Source organism: Giraffa tippelskirchi, chromosome 8, assembly GCF_054371585.1.
Source record: "Giraffa tippelskirchi isolate mGirTip1 chromosome 8, T2T-mGirTip1v1.2.pri, whole genome shotgun sequence".
Taxonomy (NCBI): domain Eukaryota; kingdom Metazoa; phylum Chordata; class Mammalia; order Artiodactyla; family Giraffidae; genus Giraffa; species Giraffa tippelskirchi.
The window spans coordinates 95846228-95870700 of NC_137282.1; the positions used below are offsets into that span (position 1 = coordinate 95846228).

Here is a 24473-nt window from a genome sequence, read left to right on the forward strand (position 1 = left end):
TTGCCAGTCATGGGCTATGGTGAGACAAAAATAATGAGAGGCTGAACTATAGTTGTGGATATGGAAAGAAGAGTCTCACTAGAGACAATTCAGATACAGAATCTATGGGATTAAAGTTTAAGAATTCGGTGAATAGTGACATGTCAGAGAAAGGAATGGAAAGGAAGTTGAGAGTCACACATGTTTCAGAATTTAGAGTACAAGGTGACTGGCATGACTGTGTGCTACTACAAGAAACAGGGAAAATGGAAAATGGGCACTGGAGACAATGGGAAGAGGCGTGGGTGGGGTGGGTCAGAGATAATCCATTAGATTTGGAAATGCTGACTGTGAAATAGAATGTCCAAATGATGTCTGTCACGGCATTTAAAAAATGATCTTGCAGTTGTGAGAGGGTTGAGGTTTGAGAAACCTTAGCATCAAGGTCATGTGGCAATAAATAACATTATCTTGAATAGATATTTTACCCAAAGATCTACAAATAGCTGATAAGCACATGAAAAGATACTCAACATCAATAATTATTAGAGAAATGCAAATCAAACCCACAACAAGATATCACTTTACACCTGTTAGAATGGCCATTATCAAAAAGTTTACAGGTAACAAATGTTGCAGAAAGTGTTAATCCCTCAGTCGTGTCTGACTGTTAGTGACCCCATGGACTGTAGTTCACTAGGCTCCTCTGTCCATGGAATTCTCCAGGCAAGAATACTGTAGTGAATAGCCATTCCCTTTTCCAGGGGATCTTCCCGACCCAGGGATCGAACCTGGGTTTCCTGAATTGCAGGCAGATTTTTTTTACTGTCTGAGCCACCAGGGAAGAAATGTTGGAGAAGATGTGGAAAAAAATGGAACCCTCCTACACTGCTGGTGGGAATGCAAATTGATGCAGCCACCATGGAAAACAGTAAGCAGATTCCTTAAAAAGCTAAAAATAAAACTACCATATGATCCAGCAATTCCTCTCCTGAGTGGATATCTAGAAAAAATGAAAACACTAATTCAAAAAGATACACACACCCAAATTTTCATAACAGCACTATTTATAATAGCAAGACATAGAAGAAACCTAAATATCCATTGACAGAGGAATGGATAAAGAAGATATGCTACATATATATAATAGAATATTACTTAGCTATTAAAAATAATGAAAAATGTCATTTGCAGCAACATGGATGGACCTAGAGAATGTCATATTGAGTGAAGTAAGTCAGACAGAAAAGGAGAAATATTGTATAACATCCCTTATATGTGGAATCTAAAAAGAAATGATACAAATGAACTTACTTATAAAACAGAAAGAGATTTGCAGACTTAGAAAATGAACTTATAGTTGCCGGGGGAAGGGATAGTTAGGGAGTTTGGGAAAGTCATGTACACACTGCTATATTCAAACTGGATAACCAACGAGGACCTACTGTGTAGCATATGGAACTCTGCTCAACGTTGTGTGCCAGGCTGGATTGGGGGTGGGTGGGCAGGGTTGGGGGAGAAAGGATATATGTATATGTGTATGGCTGTGTCCCTTTGCTGTTCACCTGGAACTATCACAACATTGTTAATCGCATATACCCCAATACAAAATTAAAAGTTTAGGGAGAGCAAGATGGCAGAGGAGTAGGTGGATGTGGAATACATCTCTCTCCACAGATACATCAGGAATACACCTTCAGACACAGAAGTGCACGCAGAACACCAGCTGAGAGAGGAGTAACTGATCAGCAGAATTGAACATATAGAACCAGGCAAAACTTGGTAGGATGAAGGAACTAGGGGGAAAAACAGGAGTGTTAGTAAGACTGGACTTGCCCTCAACAGGTAGGGGAACTGAAGCAAGGGTCCGATCCCCACATCGGGGCAATTGTCTTAGTCAGAGGAGGAACATTTAAGGGTGGGAGTGAAACAGCTGATCTGTGGCAGTCTAAATGGAATGAGAATCAGATAGTCCTTGCCGCAGCCATACATACCCCAGACAGGGATGCAGGTCCCCTGGAAGGCGCAGCGGCTGGCAGCTGGAGTTTAGGGATTGTGGAGCAATCCCAGGGTGAAGGCTACTGTTGACTGTGGAGAGACTGATCGTGGGGATGTGAGAGAGGAGATTGTGGTGGGAAATGCCTGTAGAGGAAAGCTGGGCAGCCATGGAAGCAAGGAGATACTACTGAGTTATGCATAGGGGGTGGAGCCATCACTATCGCCTCTCTCACCCCACAGGCCAGCATTGGCAGCTTTACAACAGAGAGGCTGGCCCATCAAATGCCTGACGCCCAGAACTACAGAGTAGGACCCAGGGTACCCGTTTAAGTGCCTGACATGCCGATCTACAGAGTAGGATCCCAGCCAGAAGGACTCCTCTATGTGCCTGATGCACAGAACAACAGAGAAGGACGCCAGGCAAGGGAGCCCTCTAAGTGCCTGAATGCGCAGAGCTACGAAGAAAGACTGGACAAAGAGGCCTTCTGACCGACAGCTACAAGAGGCCTGAAAAAGGCTCTGATGGGGCCATAACTCCTGTGGCGGAGGCAGTCCATGTCCCTGCACACTTGGTGCCACCAGGGTTCCCGCAAGCCAAGCAGCTGTGCCACCTTCACACTCAACTCTCACTGGGGCAGAGCTGCCACAGGCAAAAAAAGTCTTGCATCTATGCGCACAGGGTCACTTCGGTCAGTCCAAGTCTTTGCAACCCTGTAGACTGTGGTCTGCCAGGCTTCTCTGTCAGGGGGGTTCTCCAGGCAAGAATACTGGTTGCCATACCCTTCTAGAGCACTATATTTCCTGCTGCGCTAGCTGCCAACTCCCCTGAGTACCTGATGCTGTCAGAACCCCTGCAACCCAAGCAGCTGCATTACCTCCACTTCTGGCCCTCACAGAGGCAAACCCAAGTCCTCCAGGGCAGCCTCAGGAGCAAACCCCAGTGGATGACCCACATGCAAAGGTAGAAATAAAAGCACAATTGAAACCCAGGGGTAGTGTGGCTAAGGAAGAAGACCTAAAACCTTCCCACCAGCTGCACAAGCTGCAGATTAAATCCACACTATCAACTGGGCATTCTCTATGTCTATGGAAGGCACAAAACGACATTGAGAGCTCCCACAAAAGAAAATGCACTAGTTCTTATAGCTGTGGGCATTGGAGGCAAGAACACGACCAGATTAGAATCTGAGCTGCCCCACAACAGGTCCAGAGATCAGCACAGTGTTGGAGGGCACCCGAGGGAGAGATCAAGCCCTGAACCTTTGAAGTGGGAGCACTGACTCCAAGACCCTAGACTACCAGAGAACTAACCCTAGGGAGTATCAAATAATGAGAACTCACACACAGGAAATCACTTGAATACAAGACGCAGCATCACCCAACCGCCAGTAGCACCCTGTGCAGGACGCCTCATCTAAACAAAAAACAAAACAAAAATACAAACCCAATCATCAGCAGACAGGATTACCACCTCACTCAGCCTTGCCCATCAGAGGAAAAACAAACAAACAAACAAAAACTCAGCACAAATCTCACCCTATATGAAGCTTAAACAAACCACTGGACCAACCTTAGGAGAACAGAAACCAAATGGAAGAAAAAATTCAACATTGAAAGGGAAAGGGAGACCTCAAACAAAATAAGTTAAAAAAAAAATAATGAAAAGGCAGAGGAACACTACACAAATGAAGGGACAAATGAGAAACACAGAAGTCCAAATAAATGAAGAGAAAATAGGCAAACTACCTGAAAAAGATTCAGAATGATGGTAGTGAAGATGATCAAAACCTTGAAAACAAAATGGAGAAAATGCAAGAATCTAGAAGAATTAAAGAATAAACATACAGAAACAAACAACACAATTACTGAAATTAAAAATACTCTGGAAGGAATCAATAGCAGAATATCTGAAGCAGAAGAACGAATCAGTGAGCTGGAAGATAAAATGGTGGAAATAACTTCTGAAGAGCAGAATAAAGTAAAAAGAATGAGAAGAACTGAGGGCAGTCCCAGATACCTCTGGGACAATATCAAATGCACCAACGTTTGAAATATAGGGGTCCCAGAATAAGAAGAGAAAAAGAAAGGGTATGAGAACACTTTTGAAGCGATTATAGTTGAAAATTTCCCCAACATGGAAAAGGAAATAGTCAATCAAGTCCAAGAGGCACAAAGAGTACCATACACAATAAACCCAAGGAAAAACACACCAAGACACATACTAATCAAACTAACAAAGACTTAACACAAAGAAAGAATATTAAAAGCAGCAAGGAGAAGCAGCAAGTAATATACAAGGGAAACCCCAGCTGTTTAACAGCTGATCTTTCAGCAGAAACTCTGCAGGCCAGAAGGGAATGGCAGGGTATATTTAAAGTACTGAAATAGAAAACTCTACGGCCAAGATTACTGTAGCTGGCAAAGATCTCATTCAAAATTGATGGAGAAATAAAAAGCTTTTCATAGAAGCAAAAGTTAAGAGAATTCAGTACCACCAAACCAGCTTTACAACAAATGTTAAAGGGACTTATACAGTCAAGAAATACAGATAAGAAAAAAGATCTACAAAATCAACCCCAAACAATCAAGAAAATGGCACTAGGAACATATATATATATCAATAATTACTTTAAATGTAAATGGATTAAACGCTCCAACCAAAAGACACAGACTGGCTGAATGGATACAAAAACAAAACCCATATATATGCTGTCTACAAGAAACCCACTTCAGACTTAAAGACACATATAGACTGAAAGTGAGAGGATGGAAAAATATATTCCATGCAAATGGGAAGCAAAAGAAAGCTGGAGTAGCAACCCTCATATCAGACAAAATAGACCTTAAAATAAGGAATATTACAAGAGATAAGGAAGGACACTACACAATGATCAAGGGATCAATACAAGAGGAAGATGTAACAATTGTAAATACCTATGTACCCAACATAGGAGCACCTCAATACATAAGACAAACACTACAGACATAAAAGGAGAAATTTTTATGACAGTGAAATTGTCTTTACTTTAAAGGCATTAAAAAAAGTCTTTAATTTAAAGACAGTAACACAATAATAGTAGGAGACTTTAACACCTCACTCACACCATTGGGCAGATGATCAAAACAGAAAATTAATAAGGAAACACAAGTCTTAAATGATATATTAGATGAGATGGACCTCATTGATATCTTCAGGACATTCCATCCAAATGCAGAAGAACACACCTTCTCAAGTGCAGATGGAACATTCTGCAGGATAGACCACATCTTGGGTCACAAATCAAACCTTAGTATATTTAAGAAAACTGAAATCATATCAAGCATCTTCTCTGACCACAATGCTATGAGACTAGATATCAATTACAAGAAAAAAAACTGTAAGAAACACAAACACATTGGAGATTAAACAATACATTTTTAAATAACCAATAGGTTATTGAAGAAATCAAAAGGAAATCAAAACCTTCTAGAAACAAATGACAATGAAAACACGACAACTCAAAACCTATGGGATGCAGCAAAAGCAGTTCTAAGAGGAAAGTTTATAGCAATACAATCCTACCTCAAGAAACAAGAAAAACATCGAATAGACAACCTAACTTTACACCTAAAACAACTGGAAAAAGAAGAACAAAAAGCCCCAAAATTAGCAGAAGGAAAGAAATCATAAAGATCCAAGCAGAAATAAATCAAAAGAAATGAAAGAAATCATAGTAAAGATTATAAAACTAAAAGCTGGTTTTTTGAGAAGATAAAATTGACAAACCTTTAATCAGACTCATCAAGAAAAAAGAGAGAAGAATCAAATCAACAGAATTAGAAATGAAAAAGGAGAGGTTACAACAGATAAGGCAGAAATACAAAGGATTATAAGAGATTATTATGAACAACTATATGGCAATAAAATGGATAACCTTGAAGAAATGGACAGATCCTTAAAAAAATTCAATCTTCCAAGACTGAACCAGAAAGAAATAGAAATTATGAACAATGCAATTATAAGCACTGAAATTGAAGCTGTGATCAAAAATCTCCCCAAAAACAAAAGCCCAGGACCAGTTGGCTTCACAGGAGAATTCTGTCAAACATTTAGAGAAGAGCTAATGCCTATCTTTCTAAAACTCGTTCAAAAAATTGAAGAGGAAGGAACATTTCCAAACTCATTCTATGAGGCCACCACCACCCTGATACCAAAACCAGACAAAGACAACACAAAAAAATAAAACTACAGGCCAATATCACTGATGAATATAGATGTAAAAATCCTCAACAAAATTTTAGCAAACAGAATTCAGCAACACATCAAAAAAATCATATACCATAATCAAGTTGGGCTTATTCCAGAGATGCAAGAATTCTTTGGTATACACAAATCAATCAATGTGATAACACCATATTAACAAATTGAAAGATAAAAATCATATGATAATCTCAATAGATGCAGAAAAAAACCATTGACAAAATTCAGCACCCATTTATGAGGAAAACTCTTCAAAAAATGGGCATAGAAAGAACCTACCTCAACATAGTAAAGGCCATATATGATAAGTCTACAGAAAACTTTATTCTCAATTGTGAAAACTTGAAAGCATTCCCCCTAAAATCAGGAACAAGACAAGGGTGTCCACTTTCACCACTATTATTCAAAATAGTTCTGGAAGTCCTAGCTAAAGCAATCAGAGAAGAAAAAGTAATAAAAGGGATCCAGATTGGAAAAGAAGTAAAGCTCTCAATGTTTGCAGATGACATGATACTGTACATAGAAAACCCTACAGATAGTATCAAAAAATTACTAGAGCTAATCAGTGAATTTAGCAAAGTTGTAGGATACAAAATCAATACACAGAAATCACTTGCGTTTCTATATACTAACAATGAAAAATCAGAAAGAGCAATTAAGGAATCAATCCCATTCACCATTGCAACAAAAAGAATTAAATATCTAGGAATAAACTTACCTAAGGAGTCAAAAGAACTGTACACAGAAAATCATAAGACACTAATGAAAGAAATCAAAGATGACATAAACAGATGGAGGGATATTCCATGTTCCTCAGTAGGAAGAATCAATATTGTGAAAATGACTACACTAGCAAACACAATCTATAGATTCAATGAGATCCCTATCAATTTACCAATGGCATTTTTCACAGAACTAGAACAAAAAATTTCACAATTCAAATGGAAATACAAAAGATCCCAAATAGCCAAAGCAGTCTTGAGAAAGAAGAATGGAGTTGGAGGAATCAACCTTCTTGACTTCAGATTATACTACAAAGCTAGAGTCATCAAGACAGGATGGTACTGGCACAAAAACAGAAATATAGACCAATGGAACAAGATAGAAAGCCCAGAAATATACCCATGCGCTTATAGATACTTTATTTTTGACAAAGGAGGCAGGAATATAAAATGGGGGCAAAGATAGCCTCTTCAATAAATGGTGCTGGGAAAACTGGACAACTATATGTAAAAGAATGAAATTGAACACTTCCTAACACCATAAACAAAGATAAACTCAAAATGGATTCAAGACCTAAATGTAAGACCAGAAACTATCAAAGTCTTAGAGGAAAACATAGGCAAAACACTCGATGACATAAATCAAAGCAAGATCCTTTATGACCCACCTCCTAGAGTAATGGAAATAAAAACAAAAGTAAACAAGTGGGACCTGATAAACCTAAAAGCTTTTGCACAGCAAAGGAAACAATAATCAAGGTGAAAAGACAACCCTTAGAATGGGGAGAAATAATAGCAAATGAAACAACTGACAAAGGATTGATTTCCAAAATATACAAGCAGTTCATATAACTTAATACCAGAAAAACAAACAACCCAATCAAAAAGTGGGAAAAAGACCTAAACAGACATTTCTCCAAAGAAGACATACAGATGGCTAACAAACACATGAAAAGATGCTCAACAGCACTCATTATTAGAGAAATGCAAATCAAAACTACAATGAGATACCACCTCACACCAGTCAGAATGGCCATCATCAAAATAAATGCTGGAGAGGGTGTGGAGAAAAGGGAATGCTCTCACACTGTTGGTGGAATGTAAATTGATACAGCCACTATGGAGATTCCTTAAAAAACTAGGAATAAAACCACCATATGACCCAGCAATTCCACTCCTAGGCATATACCGTGAGGAAACCAAAATTGAAAACGACACATGTATCTCATTGTTCATTGCAGCACTATTTACAATAGCTAGAATGTGGAAGCAACCTAGATGTCCATCAACAGATGAATGAATGGATAAAGAAATTGTGGTACATAAACACAACGGAATATTACTCAGCCATAAAAAGGAACACCTTTGAGTCAGTTCTAATGAGGTGGATGAACCTAGAACTTATTATACAGAGTGAAGTAAGTCAGAAAGAGAAAGATAAATATCATATTCTAACGCAAATATATGGAATCTAAAGAAATGATACTGAAGAATTTACTTACAGGGCAGCAATGGAGAAACAGGCATAGAGAATAGACTTATGGACATGGGGAGAGGGGAGGAGAGGGTGAAATGTATGGAAAGAGTAACATGTAAACTTACATTAACATATGTAAAATAGATAGCCAATGGGAATTTGCTGTATGTCTCAGGAAACTCAAACAGGGGCTCTGTATCAACCTAGAGGGGTGGGATGGGGAGGAAGATGGGAGGGAGGTTCAAAAGGGAGGGGATATATGTATACCTATCGCTGATTCATGTTGAGGTTTGACAGAAAGCAACAAAATTCTATAAGGCAATTATCCTTCAATTAAAAAAACATATAAAGTTTGAAAAAAAGAATATGTGATCCACACGTGTGTGCGTGCACGCACACACACACACACACACACACACAATGTACTAGTACTCAGCCATAAAAGAGAATGAAATACTGTCATTTGCAGCAATGTAAATACAAATACTGTATGTTATCACTTTTATGTGGAATCTAAAAAATAATACAAGTAAATGTATATATAAAATAGAAACAGACTCACAGATAAAACAAACTTGTGGTTACCACAGGGAAGAGAGAAGTGTGGAGGGACAAATGAGGGGTGTGGGATTAAAAGAAACAAACTGCTATATATCAAATAGATAAGCAACAAGGAATAGATAAGCACAGGGAATTATACTCATTATCTTGTATTAGCCCTGTGTTAAAGAATCTGCCTGCTAATGCAGGAGACACAGGAGACTTGGGTTCAATCCCTGGGTCGGGAAGATCCCCTAGAGTAGGAAATGGCAATCCACTCCAGTATTCTTGCCTGGAAAATTCCATGGACAGGGGAGCCTGGTGGGCTACAGTTCAGGGGGTTGCAAAGAGTTGGACGTGATTGATCATGCATGCACCATCTTGTAATAACCTTAATGGAATATATTCTGCAAAAATACTGAATAACTATGCTGTAGATGTGAAACTAACACAATATTGTAAATCAACTATACTTCAATTTTAAAAAAAGAGAACATGGTGGGAGAAAGGAGGCTGACCTAAGAAAGAAGTGTGGAGATGCTAGTATTTAAGTGACGAGCAAGGAAGAGGCATTAGAGGAGTTTAGAAGAGAGAAGGAAGGGAAGTCGCTCAGTCATGTCCGACTCTTTGCAACCCCGTGGACTGTAGCCTACCAGGCTCCTCCGTCCATGGGATTCTCCAGGCAAGAATACTGGAGTGGTTTGCCATTTCCTTCTCCAGGGCATCTTCCCGACCCAGGGATCGAACCCAGGTCTCCCGCATTGGAGGCAGACGCTTTAACCTCTGAGCCACCAGGAAGTCCTGAGAAGCAGAAGCTAATTGGGTTGGAAGCCAAGGCAACAAAGGGAGTCCAACATACGACATGTCCTTGAGAAGTCAAGCAGATGTCGGAAAGAGACTGCTGAGCCGGGCTGGCAGCAAAGGAAGCCGATGCTTCATGATCTTGACGGGTATGTTAGCTAATCTTCAGGGATTAGGGAATAAGTGAGTACTAGGAAAGCCAAGGACAGAGCCTCTCTCCCTCATGCCTCGGGGAGAAGCAGGAACTTGTGGATGGGGATGGACGGGTGGGAAAGGCGTGGACGTGACACAGGGGTAGGCAACCCAAAGCAAAATGCTGACCCAATGGGCACACCAAAGCTTCAAAGCAAGCTTAGAAAAGCAAGTTCCCCAAAGGCCTTAGCTCATGACAAGCTTTTCTTTCTCACGAAGCTGAGGCAGCTATTTTGATAAGGCCCCTCTCAAAACTGGTGATACTCTGATAGTCCCTCAGAGACCACAGGGAAAAGGATCCCACAATCAATTATCATCCGGGTGCTCCTCACTGGTCATGGAATTTGGCGGGTCCCTATATGCCGCGTTCCAGCTCAGGATCTCTACTCTTCAGATTCAAGTGTAATTACCACTCTGTTTATTTTATAAAAGATTAATGGTCCCCCCTCCTCATTTCTCAAGAACAAACTTTCGTCTGCATAGAGTGAGTCATTAAGAATATCAGCTCAACTGCTCTGGTTGCAAGATTACAGATATAAAAATCATCTGATTTTGACAAAAAACAGCTGCAGCTTTTCTTATTCTCTTGAGTCCACCATCACATGCAGAGAGAGGCAGAGAATGTGACTGGTCAGGTCATGTGATAGAGAGACACATGACCTTCAGCTTCACCAGCAATCTTCCCAAGGCCCTCCAACAAGTCACCTTTGCTAAGATGTCTCTCAAGGACTTAACATCACGTCAGTTTAACTCTATTCAACCTACCCTCAAGAGCTACTCCCATGAATAAGGTGGAAAACGAAGGATGAACAGGAAGGGACATTTGTGCTCAGAAAGTTTACAATCTACCAATAATACCATAAACAAAACTCACTTAAGAACTAGGACTGATTGTGGTCAATGTGTTGAGCAAAGAGCTTAAGAAGGCAAGCTCAGCCCTCAGGCAAGACTTTCTGGAGGAGTTGGCATTGAAGCTCATCTTAAGGGACCCTGATTTTGTGTGTGTGTGTGTGCGTGCATTCACACGTACACACAGACGCACTGGAGTTAATTAGAGGGAAAGCAAAACATTCCAGGAGAATGTACTTGATTAAACAAACACATGGAGGCAGAGAATTGCAGTACATGGGTAAGGTGTGGGAAAATCAGAGTCGGAGGAGGCTTTTGGTCCGGAGATTCACAAACTTTGATGTGTGTTAGATCCACCGGGAAACATGTGACAAATTCACTAGCCTAAGCCTTGCCCTTGGGTTTTACAAGCTATGCTGCTGGACTTGAGGATGTTAATGATTAACTAGGGTCCCATTGCTCATTAATTAGCAGCTAAACTAGCTGGAGAACCCGTTTTCAGGGAAGGACAAGTTCTTTTGTTCGCTTATTTTTTGTTTTTGAAGGGACCTGAGGTGTAAGACGTATGAAGTGAGTTACAAGAGAGAAGACCAAACAAGCAGATTGGACTCAAATTATGGAAAAACTGGATTAAAGTGAAAGGAAATCAGAATATTTCTATCAGCACATAGGGTTACTGAAGATTTCAGAGGGAGAAGTGACATTGTCAAAGTCATCAGAGACGTGATCTAAGCACAAAACTTAGGGTTGGCCCTGTTAACTGGACACAGAATCACACTGGCTTACAAATCTCGTATCTTCCTGTCAGCACGGCCCCCTACCCTCATCTGAAGCAGGTTCCTCTGGAAGCCCACAGAGGCCAGCTTTTTTTCTCCTTACGTAAATCATGAAATATCTGTGAGAAAATATTACTTCATCAAGCATCTTTCAAAACAGCTCATTAAATCCCCGGAATGCAGTCAGTGGGAGGAATGCACATTTTCATCTAGCTTCTGGCCCAAGGGCAATATGTACCCATCCTCCTGCCCAACCTCACCTGGACTCCCTCTATGGTAGGAAGAGTAGCCACGAGTTTATGCCTGAGAATAAAGGCAGAGTGGAGGTGGGGGACCAGAACAGCAAACCAGGAGTCGGGTCTACAGATGGTAGGTCTCTCCACAACATGACGGGCAGATGGACAGCTAGAGGATCAGAACTGTGTTGCTCCTGGAGGTCTGGGAGCTGGGGATCTGGGCCCTATTTATGTCTACCTGGCTTATCAAGAACTGAAGGAGAAGGATGGGAAAGGTAGTGAAATCTGTACTTCCTTTAGCTCAACAGTTATTTATACTGGATAACATGTGTATGTGCATGCTAAGTCCCCTCAGCCGTGTCCAACTCTTTGCGACCCTTTGGACTATAGCCTGCCAGGCTGCTCTCTGCATGGGATTCTCCAGGCAAGAATACTGGAGTGGGTTTCCATGCCCTCCTGCAGGGGATCTTCCCGACCCAGGGATCGAACCTGCATCTTTTACACCTCCTGTATTGGCAGGCAGGTTCTTTAGCACTAGCACCACCTGGGAAGCCCAAACTGGGTAATACTGGCATTGGAAAGACAACTACTTGGGCTGCCAAGCAGGTCTGGTGGTGGGGTTTGATGGTGATGGCCCTGACTGAAGGCCTCAGGGTGTCTCCCACTGTTCCTGCTGTCAATGCCCGGGACTCAGTCAACTCAGTGTCACAAGAGGAGGCAGAACCCAGAAGTAAAGAAATCTGGATCTCAAGGCTCACGCAAACCAACTTTAGCCAATTGCTCAGCCCTGCTGGAGCTGCAGTCAGGGAGGATGCCTCAGCCTCCCAATGTGTCCAAACAAGATTGACAGGAGAAGCTTCCTATTTTTATTCTGGAGATGTTCATATCCAGATAAACTCCATACCTAAAGAGTGTGCTGAAAATCTAAGCTCCAGAGATATTAATATAAGGTCAGGAGTCCATAGCTGTTCCCAAGGATGTGTACACAGCCAGTTATGGAGTCACTCCCACAGTGAAGCAAGGCAGCCTGATGTAACCAACACAGAGCCTGGAGATCATCGTAGCTCCTTCTCAGAATTCAAATACCTCTTCGAGGGTTTGCAAAAAAGTCTTCCATATATTTTGATTCTGGGTGTCAAACTTGTTATGCAGCATGTAACAAGAATTGCTCTTGGAACTGGACTGCTCACAACTTTCATATATGCAAAAGAAAGCATTGTAAACCAGGTTTTTCTAAAAGAAGAGTGCTCAGAGATTCAGTGTGCTTGGTTACTGGTAGTCTTAGCAGGATTTTCCATTCTTTCATATTACACATTTTATTCTCAGTCACTTCATTACAGCTTAATTTTTAAAACTCCTACCATAGTCCATTAGAGTTTCTGGGAAGTACTTTGGTTCGTTAGGAATTACAGGCTTCATTCTGACATTCCTTTTCATGGGCTTAAAATGCCTATTTACTTAAAATGCCTTCTTTCATCATGCCTTTTAAATCCTAGAATTACTGGTATATGCTTTTAGAAGAATTGTGTCAGTATTATCAAACTTTTGTTCCCATACCAGTTTGGTTTCATTACCTTATAAGTTATGGGGAATTTAGTAACATAATTAGATGGATTCTTGGAATATTGCTGGCTTTATTCTACCTCATACTAAAACCTTTTGGACTTTTTTTGACATCTAAGAATTTTCAGACAGGTTTTGCCAATATTTTTTACATGACCAAGTTATGGAGTGGCTGCCAGCAAGAGACAGTGTTCAGATGCAGATGATATTTGTTCAATATGTCAAGATGAATTTCAAAAGCCAGTTCTTCTCATCTGTCAATATATATTTTGTGGAGAGAAAAAACATGACCAATGTACAGAACTGTGATTTCAGACCATATAAACAAATGGAAACATGAAGTCACTTCATCACAGCTTTGAATATGTGAAGTTTTAAACTTCACATTAAGGCCAAAAAATACCAGTTTCATTTGGTTACAGTGACTATTGATAAAGGCATTAGAATGGGTTTTCGAGGCTAGAAGTTAAGGAAAATGTTTCCAAATGGTTTTAAAGTATTATAATAAGACTTAAGTGTGTAGTCCAAATTATCAAAAGATTAAATGAAAGAACTCCATATTTAAAAGTACATGTAAGTAATGTTCAACCTAATGCACATGCAACATTTATTCTTCCTAATTATTTGACAGATAGTTGCAGTATTAAACTGTAAACGTGTTTGCTTATTAATACTACCTAAATGAGAATTGCATAACTAGAACTTGTGGTTTTAGGGGAATTCAGCTACTCTTTCCTGACATCATTTTCAAAATAAAAACTATTTTTCATAATGTTTTAAGACATATTACCTGAATGTAAAATTTTATCATTGACCTTTATAATTCCTGTTGAAAAAATTCTAAAAGTTTAAAATAAAATTTATATTTACAATGAAAGTTCTAAATGCTATATTTTACCTGTAATAATCAGATTTTCTAAGGAAGATTAATTCATTGATAATGACATATTTCAACATTGTAATTTTCTCTGTAGTATGATTAGCAATCATTGAGAATGCTGCTGCTGCTGCTGCTAAGTCACTTCAGTCGTGTCCGACTCTGTGTGACCCCATAGACGGCAGCCCACCAGGCTCCACTGTCTGTGAGATTCTCCAGGCAAGAACACTGGAGTGGGTTGCCGTTTCCTTCTCCAATGCATGAAAGTGAAAAGTGAAAGTGAAAGTGAAGTCGCTCAGTCCAACTCTTTGAGGCCCCTTGGACTGCAGCCTACCAGGCTCCTCCGTCCATGGGATTTTCCAGGCAAGAATACTGGAGTGGGTTGCCATTGATAGATGACTTAAATTGCTTTTTGTTTTGTGGACATCATGCATACAATCCTGCCATCAGCTTTAATGTTCAGATCTTCCTTTTTGTATAGTACCATGGACTATCCTGAAGTAGTTATTAAAATAACTCACATGGATTAAAAAACAAAGGCAACTATTAATACTTGACATCAATAGCTGATCAATGCATGAAATCACCTGCTTCCTTGAACCTTCACCATGTGGAAAATTCCTGTGGCCTCTATTCCATAATTTTTCTCCTTCTTTTTGTCTTCTGGAGGGTATAATACAGTTTCAACTGAAAGATTAAACAAAAGCATCCTAAGTGGAAGCACTCCTTATAGAAGAAAGCTCAAGATTGTAATTAAAATTTTGGTGATGGCATTGGATGCCACAGAAACTGTCACCTTCGAACAAAGATTGGAAAAATAACCCAGAATGAGGAAACTCTTTTTGAAGAATCATCTGCACTATATATCAATCCACCTCCATTTTGTGTGAAAGGTGGAAGGTCAGAGGCCACATACTTTATCCTCACATTGTGCTCAGACAGTGTTTCTCCACAGGCATGTTATTTGGAACGTAATGAAGTTGTTCTGTGTCACCTAGAATCTCTGCACAATGCAGGACACACAGTACCCAAAATACCAGCAGCCTCCTCAGTCTTGAAAAGCTGAATGTCATGGGCACTGCTGTTCTTGTGTTCCAGAATGCACTGCATAAACTATTTCCTCAGATCACATAACAATTCAAAATATTAGTAACATCTTCAGTCTTCAGATAATGAACTGAGGTTTGAAATGGATTGCTGGATTTTCCACATGGCTTTAATAACCTCAGATATGCAGATGACACCACCCTTATGACAGAAAGTGAAGAATTAAAGAGCCTCTTGATGAAAGTGAAAGAGGAGAGTGATAAAGTTGGCTTAAAGCTCAACATTCAGAAAACCAAGATCATGGCATCTGGTCCCATCACTTCATGGCAAATAGATGGGGAAACAGTGGAAACAGTGGCTGATTATTTTTCTGGGCTCCAAAATCACTGCAGATGGTGACTGCAGCCATGAAATTAAAAGACACTTACTCCTTGGAAGGAAAGTTATGACCAACCTAGACAGCATATTAAAAAGCAGAGGCATCACTTTGTCAACAAAGGTCCATCAGTCAAGACTATGGTTTTTCCAATAGTCATGTATGGATGTGAGAGTTGGACTATAAAGAAAGCTGAGTGCCAAAGAATTGATGCTTTTGAACTGTGTTGTTGGAGAAGACTCTTGAGAGTCCCTTGGACTGCAAGGAGATCCAACCAGTCCACCCTAAAGGAGACCAGTCCTGAGTGTTCTTTGGAAGGACTGATGTTAAAGCTGAAACTCCCAATACTTTGGCCACTTGCTGCGAAGAGCTGACTCATTTGAAAAGACCCTAATGCTGGGAAAGATTGAGGGCAGGAGAAGAAGGGGATGACAGAGGATGAGATGGTTGGATGGTATCACCGACTCAATGGACATGGGTTTGGGTAGACTCCGGCAGTTGGTGATGGACAAGGAGGCCTGGTGTGCTGCGGTTCACAGGGTCGCAAAGAGTCGGACATGACTGAGCGACTGAACTGACTGACTGACTGAGGGGTGCTGCTGGCTCTAACCCCAAGAAACTGACTCTAAATTCAGCTCATTTCCTAAAACATTATACTGCCTTTCAATGCAGGCAGAGACTCAGACTGGATCTCAATCCGTTAGTAAATACATGCAAATGAATTGTTGCTGTTATATTTCTAGCTATCTTCTAAGGAGCCGAGGTATTTTTACACAGATGACACTTTGTTCTGCGAGTCCTTGGTGGCAGGGTAGAGCTATGAGCTAAGAGGGCCTGGGTTAGTTTGGCTAATGGAGGGAGCAGATCACGGAGCTTCCAGGGACAATGGGGTGGGGAGGGGAATAGGAAACAGAACTACTGGGACCTAGTCACACCTTGAATAATGCAACATGATCAACCCACGCACTCTTCACTCATGAGTCTCAAACCTTCAGTACAATGTATTACTCATGAAATGCTTAAAGAGTGAGTTTTGGGGATAAAATGACAAAGGGCTGAGAATTACTGCTGGGTCAGGAGAGGCTGATGCAGAGACACTACATGTGGACCCAGAAATCAGAGGCAGGAGGAAGGACCAGGAGGGTGTTAGTCACTCTGAGAATCAGCAGAAATCAGGCAAGGCCTGGGGTTTTCACAGATGTGTGAATTCACCCACATGTCTCAGACTGGGCGCACCAGTTCACATCTGAATCGTAGGAAATTAAAGTGAGGATCCAAACATTGCTGGGCTATAGGATACTTTCAGGTGTTACAGGGAGGAGAACCAATCTGTGTCAGAAGTCACCCAGCTTGAAACTTTCTCAAAGGCAATCTAAAGATTCATCTCCTCTTGTAATAAAATTCACACACTATTTGAAGTGACTGGCCATTTACTTTTCAGACTGGTCAGGACCACAAGAGGCATTCTCTGAATAGAGTTAAAATTGGTGAATGTGAGATGTGATGAAGATCCAGAAATAAATGACCTGAGGTCTGTTCAGCTAGTGTTCCCAGAATGTTCACTTCCATAAGCAGGGAGGAGACAACCATTCCAGGTCGTTCTCTGTAAGTAAACCCAGGATGCTTATGTAACTTTCATGACCAGATCTCATAAAAATGACAAAATGACAGAGAATGGCTGAATCACATATGGAACAAGGACCAAATGTTAAATATAATTATAATGCAATTATGATTATTATACATTAGGATTCTCATAAAATTATCCAGTTTGTTCTCAATTAAAACTTGGTGAAACCTGGCTTGTATTCTTTTGGACACACTAATCTGTTCTTGTTGGAATGTTCTGGTTTGCTGCTTTTTTGTATCGAAGACCATATTACTGCTTGAGAAATGTTCCTTATCTTTGCATGTGCACTAATCTTTATGTGAGAAGCAGGAGATGCTGTCCCTGGATGCCTGCACAGCCCTGCAGCTGAGTCTCACTGAGATCTAAATATGAGTGCTGCCCCTTAAGGGTTCTCTGATGCAGTGTCCTGCAGCCCTGGGGAGGATGCTTATCCATTCTAGGCCAATCATCCTGTTCAAGTCCTCAGTGCTCCACATAGTTCAGAGAGCAGAATAAAAGAAAAACCATTACTGTTGCCAGTAATGCTGATGCTTCTCAACAGGTCTTTCAATTCCCCCTCATTGCTCTAGTCATCTTTCCAACCTCTCGCCCAAGGCAGGCTCTGGCCTGACTTGTCCCCTACACAATTAGTCAGTGGTTGCTGCTGCTGCTGCTGCTGCTAAGTCGCTTCAGTCGTGTCCGACTCTATGCGACCCCATAGATGGCAGCCCACCAGGCTTCACTGTCCCTGGGATTCTCCAGGCAAGAACACTGCAGTGGGTTGCCATTTCCTTCTCCAATGCATGAAAGTGAAGCCGCTCAGTCGTGTCCGACTCTTCGCAACCCCATGGACTGCAGCCTACCAGGCTTCTCTGTCCATGGGATTTTCCAGGCAAGAGTACTGGAGTGGGGTGCCATTGCCTTCTCCGAGTCAGTGGTTGACCCTCATTTAAATACTAATAAAAATCAGAATGGCATTGTGTTCTTTGAAAATAAACTTGATAAGCCTGATATCTCAAAAGAAATCCTGCAGTGGACCTCTCCTCAAAACTTGGGCAGTGCTTCCCATGACAGTCAGCACAGTCGAGGAACATTCTACCCAGTTTCCACTCTTGCCTCAGTGGCTCTAGATTTCTACTGTAACCTGTTTAGAACCCAATGTTTTATAAGGAAATGGCACAGAAAAGGAGCACAGCTACTGCTCAAGCAGGCAACTCTCAGGGTCCCAGAATTTATATATAAGGATTTAGAAAATATCCTAGAAACCACAGTAGCAGGGTCTTCAGGGACAAGTAAGGCAATTAGAGACCCTTAATTTTAAGGGAAGAAAAATACAACCATAAGCTTACCATCTTTATCTAAATAAACTCTGTATGTTTGCAAGTGAGTCCTTTCTGGACTTTGAAGCATGGATTTGAAATTTGTATGGAATGGGAATCCATCCAAGCCAATTTGTTGTTCAGTATCTTAGTCGTGTCCAACTCTTTGTGACCCCATGGACTGCAGCACGCCAGGCTTCCCTGTCCTTCACTATCTCCCGGAGTTTGCTCAAATTAATGTCCATTGAGTAGATGATGTAATCCAACCATCTCATCCTCTATCACCTCCTTCTCCTCCTGCCCTCAATCTTTCCCAGCATCAGGGTCTTTTCCAATGAATCCGGTCGTTGTATCAGGTGGCCAAAGTATTGGAGTTTCAGCTTCAGTATCAGTCCTTCCAATGAATATTCAGGGTTGATCTCCTTTATTTGACCTTGCTGTTCAAGGGACTCGCAAGAGTTTTCTCCAGCACAACTCGAAAGCATCAGTTCTTCGGCACTCAGCCTTCCGTATGGTCCAACTCTCACATTCATACATGACTACTGGAAAAACCACAGCTTTGGCTATACAGACATTTGTCAGCTTGCCAGGTGTTAATACTTCATTCAGGACATGGCAGTCATTCTTGCATGAAACTACTAACCAGCCACATTTTTAAATACTACTCATTTCACCAATTAAAAACTATTTCAAACATTTCCTATGCTAATCAGTTGGCCTCTTGGTATACATATAGTTAATTTTATTTATGATACTAAGTGACCTAGCAAAGGAAACTATAAACAAAACACAACCTATGGAATGGAAGAAAATATTTGCAAATGATGTAACCACCAAGGGATTAATTTTCAAAACACACAAATACTACAAACAACTCAACAACAAAAGAACAAACAAACCATTCAAAAAACAAGCAGAAGATCTAAATAGACATTTCTCCAAAGAAGACATACAGATGTCCAAAGGCATATGAAAGATGATCAACATCTCCAATTATTAGAGAAATGCAAATCAAAACTCAGTGATGTACCACCTCACACCAGTCAGAATGGCCATCACTGAAATGTTTACAAATACAAATGCTATAGAGGGTGTGGTGAAAAGGGAATCCTCCTACACCATTGGTGGGAATGTAAGTTGGTGCAGCCACTGTGGAAAACAGTGTGGAAATGCCTCAAAAACTAAAAATAACATTGCTGTATGATCTAGCAATCCCAACCCTGGGCATATATCCAGACAAAACTCTAATTCAGAAAGATATTTGCACCACTATGTTCACAGTAGCACTATTCACAATTGCCAAGGCATAGAAACAACCTAAATGTTCATTGACAGATGAATGGATGAAGAAGATATGACACACACACACACACACACACACACACACACAATGGAATATTACTCAGCCATAAAAAAGAATGGAATAATGCCATTTGCAGCAATATGAATGGACCCAAAGATTATCATACTAAGTGAAGTCAGAAAGAGAATAACAATGCCATATGGAATCATTTGCAGGAATATGAATGGACCCAGATATTATCATACTAAGTGAAGTAAGTCAGAAAGAAGAAAAATGCCATATGAAATCACATGTGGAATCTAATATGACACAAATGACTTATCTACAAAGCAGAAACAGACTCAAAGACAGAGAGAACAGACTTGTGGTTGCCAAGAGGTGGGACATGACAGAGGGATAGATTGGGAGTTTGGGGTTAGCAGGTGCAAACTAGTATATATAGAATGCATAAACATCAAGGTCCTACGGTATAGTGCAGGGAATTATATTCAATATCCTGTGACAAACCATAATGGAAAAGAATAAAAAGAGAATGTGTATTTATGTATAAGTGAATCACTTTGCTGAACAGCAGAAATCAACACAATATTGTAAATTAATTATACTTTGATGAAATAAATAAGTTACCATCTTAAACATCTTTATTCTGGCAAGGGTTCTTCATCCATTGGTTAACCACCTTTGGAGGGTAGATCTCCAAAACATGGTATTGACATGTATGTTATCATTTGTGAAATAGATCGCCAGTCCAGGTTCAATGCATGAGACAGGGTGCTCAGGGCTGGTGCACTGGGATGACCCTGAGGGATGGGATGGGGAGGGAGGTGGGAGGGGGGTTCAGGATGGGGAACACATGTACACCCATGGCTGAGTCAGGTCAATGTATGGCAAAAACCACTACAATATTGTAAAGTAATCAGCCTCCAATTAAAATAAATAAATAAAAATAATAAAATAAATAAATGCTAGCTACCTGCTCTTAGAAGATAGAGTAATTTGTGTATACAACTACATCACAACGCTATACTGAGGTATAGACAGAGTTGGAAGCAAGAGAAAAAGTCTTGACTGGCTGACTTTCTGCTTTGTGAATCCTACCTCAGTAGGTGCTGAGTCCCATGGAAGGATAGGCTCTCTTTGCTGGAGATTGACTTGTTTTACAAGATAAATTTTGATTGGGTTGTTTCTAAAACTTTTCATTTGGAGGACTAGAATTCCACTGACCCAGAAGTATCTAGAATAAATAGTACACCTGTATTTAGAGATTGTAGAACCTTAGAAAGAAAATTTGAGTCAAGCGTCACAGATATGAGTTTGTTCTTTGATTCAGTTCTCCACTTCCACTTTCCTCTGCTGCTGCTGAAAAACTCTAGTAGAGAAGCATCTAAAATTGAAGAAGTGTAAATTTCAAGTGTGTTATCAAAATTCCATTGATTAACAGAAAAAATGTTACTGGTGAATCCTGGCTGAAAGGTAAAAGTCTATTTGTTTTTAAAAGACATTCTGCCTAAAGTATAAAACTATTGTTTTTGTTGACTCAAATTCTTTGTAAGGTATGTCAAGCCCTTTCAAGAATAATATGGAATATAAATTTAAAAAAACACACGCAGGTGCATGAATGCACACACACACAACTGTAACTCTCACTGATACTTTAACACAAGGTTTGAAATTAAAATCAGGCAACTGAAATCTTAAAATAATTTCACCATAAACCTTGGTAGTTTTGAAATTGTCATTCATCAAACACCAAGTAACCTAAACTTTGAGATTAAATCTCTTCCGTAGAACACAATTCAAATAATCTTTCCCATTTTGAGTCTTTTTTGGAACAAGGCAGGTGTGGAAATATGTAAAGTAATAACAACAAAATAATACAATAAAATATTAAATGAACCAATGCCTCAATCTTATGAAATAGCTCAGCTGAGCAACACGCGTTTCATTTTGCTAGGCTTTCTTTCAGCAGCTTTGATCTCCTAGATGTTGCATGGCTTCTGAAAAAATGGCAGAAATAAATCAAGGTGCAGTAAAAAAGGTAGCAAAGGCAAGAACAGTAATTGTGCTTTTGGTTTCATTAAGTTGAGACATTGGCAGTCTCTGGCATTCATCTAGCTGATGTTAGGATGATTTTTTTTCAAGCATCAGGCTTTTTGAAAGAGACAAACCCCCTAAAGCCAGAGGGGCAAGATCTGCACAGATATGCAGACTTGTGTGGAGGTGAGTATGGAATAAACTATATTGCCTGAATGATATGGAGGAAGCGCCCCAGAAAACCTCTCTCTGTCTTCAGACTACGTCCCTCACTACTCTGGCATGGTTGCCCAAGCTTCAACTGTTAAAGACTTTATTTGTTGGTTTTAAGATTGTGATTTTCTAACTCCTTTAAGCTGCCAACATTCTCCCATTTAATAAAAATTTAGGGGCTTCCCTAGTGGTCTAGTGGTTAAGAGTATGCCTGCCAATACGGGGGACACAGTTTCCATCCCTGGTCTGGGAAGATCCCACATGCTGTGGAGCAACCAAGCCCATGTGTTACAACTGTTGAGGCTGTGCTCTAGAGCCCGTGAAGTGCAAATACTGAAACCTGGGTGCCTAGGGGCTGTGCTCCTCAACAAGAGAAGCCACTGTAATGAGAAGCCCACATAGCATAAGAAAGCCCACACGCAGCCATGAAGACTGAGTGCAGCCAAATATAAAAAAACAAATAAAAATTTAAAAAAGAAAGAAATCTTTAACAAATTTTATTCAGAGGCCTAATAAAGCAGATAAAAGCAGAGATGTTGTAACTGAAGTAGACGACCCATCTGGTCAGCCCCTTACTCCCTCTGAGAAACATCTGCAAACTGCTAAGGCTCATTGAAGGACACTGAAAAACCACTGGGTTAAAACAGAGCTTCCCAGTTGGTGTACACAAAAGGATTACACAAGTTGGGAGATACTAAGTCCTTCAGTCCTTATAGGTGGGGCTGATGGGGAGGTATGGGTGGAACTATGGCCAAGCCATCTGTGACCCACTGTCTCTCACTTTTATTTACCTCAGTGGTGGGCTTCACTGGCGGCTCAGTGATAAAGAAACCCCCTGCCAATCGTGGGTTCAGTCCCTGGGTCATGAAGTTCCCCTGAAGAAGGAAATAGCAACCCAGTCCAGTATTCTTGCCTGGGAAATCCCATGGACAGAGGAGCCTGGCAGGCTACAGTCCATGGGGTCGCAAAAGAGTTGGACACAACTGAGGGACTAAATAACAACAACGGGAAAGTTATTATCATTTTCTGTTGTGTGCCAGACATGAGAAAAAGTTAGGGAGCACTAGGTTAGGGCATTATGCTCTGACTGAGTTTATCACACCAAATTATTGCTGGTTATTAACACCTTAGCACACATTTTCCCTCCCAATTCTCCACGGAAAGGAAACCTCCGTCGAGCAAATCTGAGTAGGGCAGAAGCTGGAAATATGGGTCATAAGCCAGGAAGCTCTCGGGAAGGAAAGAATTGAGTGGGAGGCAACAAGAGAAGGCTGGAAGTGGAGTTCTGGATGCCTGGCGTCAAAAGGTACGACGCTAAGACAAGAGGAAAAGGCCACTCAGGAAGCCCTGGAGGGCTCTAAGAGAAGGTCCAGCTCTCCCACTGGAGGAGGATCAGTCCTGCTGTCAGGCATCGGCTTAACCCATGGCGATCCTGCACACAAACACAGACTTTCCTCCGGAGAGAGTTTACTCCTGAGGGTAAGTGCTCATTTGGGACCAGAGGAGTGGATTATTCACCTGGAAGAAGGTGGACTTGAGTTTCGAAAGAGCCGATGAGTAATTACAAGTGGGGGACCCGTCACAGAAGGAGGCAGGCCCTGACAGTCTCTGACTGAATAAACACTGCCACTTCCCACCTCCTCCCTCCCCAGCATCCCGTCCTCTTCCTCTTTTTCTCAACTTCTTTTCCCATCACTCTGACTCACAAGTGTCAGCCACAGGAGTGGCTCCCCATCTCCCGGCCCTCAGAGATCTCATTGTAAGCGGTTTCTTCTCATCCCCATCCACTTGGTGTTGGGCACCAATCCAGACCCGACCCACTCTTCCAAAGGGGCCCCCTGAGGTGCAGCTTCCTGGCAGGCACCTTCCACAGGCAAAAACGATGTGCCCCGGAGGACCAACGCGCCAGACGGACAATCTGAGGTTTACGGTTTTTCAGCAAGAGGTTCACAAAGCCCTGCCAATTCCGCTTTTGCCATTGGCCAATTCCCTTTCACTGGCTCTCCCTGCCTGTCATCTGCTTTGTCAGCCAAATCCCTTTTCATTTTTTCTCAGCTTCATCTTGGACTCAGGCCTAGTAAGGCCTGTCAAGAAGATTCCTAATGTATGAAGTTTTATCTCTTCCACCACTATTCTGAGAGGCGTTGCCTGTCCTTCTGTGACACGTTTCACAGGAAGGCATTCCCGTGTCTGAATATTGAAGCATATTGGACCAAAACACCAAGTGAACAGTTGCACACATTATTATTTTCAAATGAGAATTTAAATGGAAAGATACGAAGGAACAATCCACTGGGGAGTTTGGGGGCAAGGGAGAAACAA

The 24473-nt window shown here is 41.0% G+C and overlaps 1 protein-coding gene and 1 pseudogene across 7 annotated transcripts in view; one reads left to right on the forward strand and one right to left on the reverse strand.

Moving 5' to 3' along the window:
• Positions 1 to 24473, reverse strand: part of ANKRD55 (ankyrin repeat domain 55) — a 250275-nt gene that overhangs the window by 158878 nt on the left and 66924 nt on the right. For 5 of the 6 annotated variants that reach the window (XR_014061486.1, XM_081517907.1, XM_081517903.1 and 2 more), the window contains one exon: positions 14838 to 14937. The exons of the other annotated variant lie outside the window; for it this stretch is intronic. The gene's annotated coding sequence lies outside the window, so the exon portion shown is untranslated. The remainder of the gene's footprint in view (positions 1 to 14837; positions 14938 to 24473) is intronic. 6 annotated transcript variants of the gene reach the window in all.
• On the forward strand, positions 11082 to 13735 carry LOC145518994 (E3 ubiquitin-protein ligase RNFT1 pseudogene; annotated as a pseudogene). Its single transcript, XR_014063487.1, has one exon. The product of XR_014063487.1 is annotated as an E3 ubiquitin-protein ligase RNFT1 pseudogene (transcript).